The sequence below is a fragment of the Echinops telfairi genome, unplaced genomic scaffold (assembly GCF_000313985.2).
Source record: "Echinops telfairi isolate 266 unplaced genomic scaffold, ASM31398v2 ScPeMD7_44;HRSCAF=162, whole genome shotgun sequence".
In the NCBI taxonomy this organism is placed as follows: Eukaryota; Metazoa; Chordata; class Mammalia; order Afrosoricida; family Tenrecidae; genus Echinops; species Echinops telfairi.
The window spans coordinates 15,116,094-15,118,676 of record NW_022103942.1 but is presented as its reverse complement, the minus strand read 5'-3'; the positions used below and the strand labels follow the sequence as shown (position 1 = coordinate 15,118,676).

Here is a 2,583-nt window from a genome sequence, read left to right as displayed (position 1 = left end):
GTGAAGGGAGACGTGGGACAGGGCAAGATATGACAAAATAATAATTTATAAATTATCAAGGGCTCAGGAGGGAGTGGGGAGGGGGGAGGGAGTGGGAAAAATGAGGACCTGATGCCAGGGGCTTAAGTGGAGAGCATATTTTGAGAATGACGATGGCAATGAATGTATAAATGTGCTTTACGCAGTTGATGTATGTATGTATAAGTCGTATGAGCCCCTAATAAAATGATCAAAAAAAAGAGAACAGACACAAAAAAATTTAAAAAAAGAAAAAAAAGAAGAATAAAATAAAAATGATTAAATATATGTATCAGCAGACCACTGGCAAGTTTAACAAAGGAAAAAGAAGAACAGATGCAAATAACCAGAATAAGAGATGAAAATTGTGAAAATAAAACAACTCCAAGGAAAATAAAAATAATAATACGCTACTATAAAAAAATTGTACTCAAACAGATTTGACAATCTAGAAGAAATGGACAGATACCTACAACAAATCACCCACTCAAATTAATGCAGGCATATATTAAAAACTGCAGAGGCGTCAAAGGCGGCGACGGCGTTCCTTAGTCTATGGGGTGGGCTTAGCGGCGGTGCAGGTTCGGCTGTGCAGAGGGCTTGGCGGTTCATGGCTGCGGCCCGAGGGAGGCGATGGCGCCACCGGGGCGTGGTAGAACAGCGCTGGCTGGCCAGGCGAGAAGCGGCGGCGACCTTTGGGGGCGCAGGACGTGGGGACCTCTGGGCCTGGGGTCGGCCTGGACAGCGCAGAGGCCCGAGGCGGGGCGCGCAGGTCCTCCTGGGGGCATGGGGGACAGCGGCAGCAGCAGGCCCAGGACTTCGCCTTGAGCAGCCACTGCTGGCCACTGGGCCCCGTCCCCTGGCCGCTGGACGACGACGCTCCCGCGGAGGCCCCCTGAGGAGGACGCGGCGGTAAGGCCGCAGGTGATGGAGGGGCGGTAGGAGGAGGGTGAGGCCAAGATCCAGGAGCACAGCCGGAGCACTAGTTCTCCAAGTGGGAGCTGCAGTGCCTGGCCAAGGCTGAGCAGCATGAGCCGCTGGCGCCTGAGCTGCAGGAGGAGGCGGTCACCGGCAGCCGGAGCACAAGCAGCAGAAGCTGTGGCACCTCTTCCAGAACTCGGCCACCGCCGTGACCCAGCTCTACAGAGACCGAGTGTGTCAGCAGCCAGGACTTGCTCTCTGGGTTCCCTTCCAAATCACAGTCACCGCGGTCACCAGCCTCTACAATGCACAACTCAAGTGGCTTCATATTCCCTTGGACCAAACTGTATCAAACTAAGAAGCAGCTCACACCTCTGCCTGTGATTTTCCAGAAAGCGTGGATACCCATCAGTGGAGTTTTGATATTGGCATTCACATTGACTATCAGCGATGCAATAAGAATGTGTTGGCATGGGTTAAAAAACGCAGAAGAACTATCCACAGAGCAGATTTGATCAGCTTCTTGTGCTGGAAAGTTCCTCCACCACGGAACTCTAGAGCTCCCCCAAGACTGACTGTAGTGTCCCCTAACTGAGCTACTCCAAGGGAAACTAGCTCATCTGTAGAGACTGATTTGCAACCTTCCGGGAAGCCATAGCTCTGCATGGTCTTGGGGCAATGGCTAGTATAAGCGTGCGGTCGAGTACCCCAGGCTCTCTCTCCTACACATGTGAGCAGTGGATCGAATACTAGTCGAAGGAGAAATGGACTCCATGATATGGATTTGAACACTTTCATATCAGAAGAAATGGCACTCCATTTGGACAATGGTGGCACTAGAAAGAGCACCTCAGCCCAGTGTGGCGATGTCATTACAGACTCACCAACCCATAAACGCACCCGAATGATCTAAACTGCAGCCACGGCCACACCCGCCATGCTGCTTGAAAGCCACTCGAATCCTCAACATATATCATCGCAAAGGAGACACGATGCCATCTTCCCGTGTTCATTGTTTAAGACATGTGAATTCCAGTGGTTGCTGTAAAAGGAAGTTCTCTAGGTATTTCTGGTAGATGCGTCGTGTCACTACGGCTTTCTTTAAAAAAACATAGAAGTCCTAGCAGAGGACATCAGATACTGTGTAGTCATTCGCAAGATCATCCTATCCTAGGCAAACACATATCCGTTCCAAGGCTAAAAGTGACCTTAACTGTATTTATTCTCAAAGGGAAAGGGAATAGCAGATGTTTATTTGATTATAAAAAAAAAAAACACCTCAACAAACCCATAACAAAAAAAAGAAACCGAGTAGGTCATTAAGAAACTACCAACCAAAAAGAGCCCGGGACCAGATGGATTCATATGGAATTCTACCAAATATTCAAAGAAGATCTGACACTAATACTACACAAGCTCTTCCAGAACATGGAAAAAGACAACAAACTTTCAAACTCATTCTAAAAAGCCAACATAATGCTAATACCCAAACCAGGCAAAGACCACACAAAAAAAGAAAATTATAGAAAAATATCCTTCATGAATATAGATATTAAAATTCTCAACAAAACCTGGCCAATAGAATAGAGTGGCAGATGAAAACAATAATTCAAAACGACCAAGTAGAATTTATTTCAGTTGTGG

At 47.5% G+C, this 2,583-nt stretch overlaps 1 pseudogene; it reads left to right on the top strand.

Annotated features, from left to right (window-relative positions):
• Window positions 1–945: 945 nt before the first annotated feature.
• LOC101662476 lies at window positions 946–1,861 on the top strand (annotated as a pseudogene).
• Window positions 1,862–2,583: the final 722 nt, after the last annotated feature.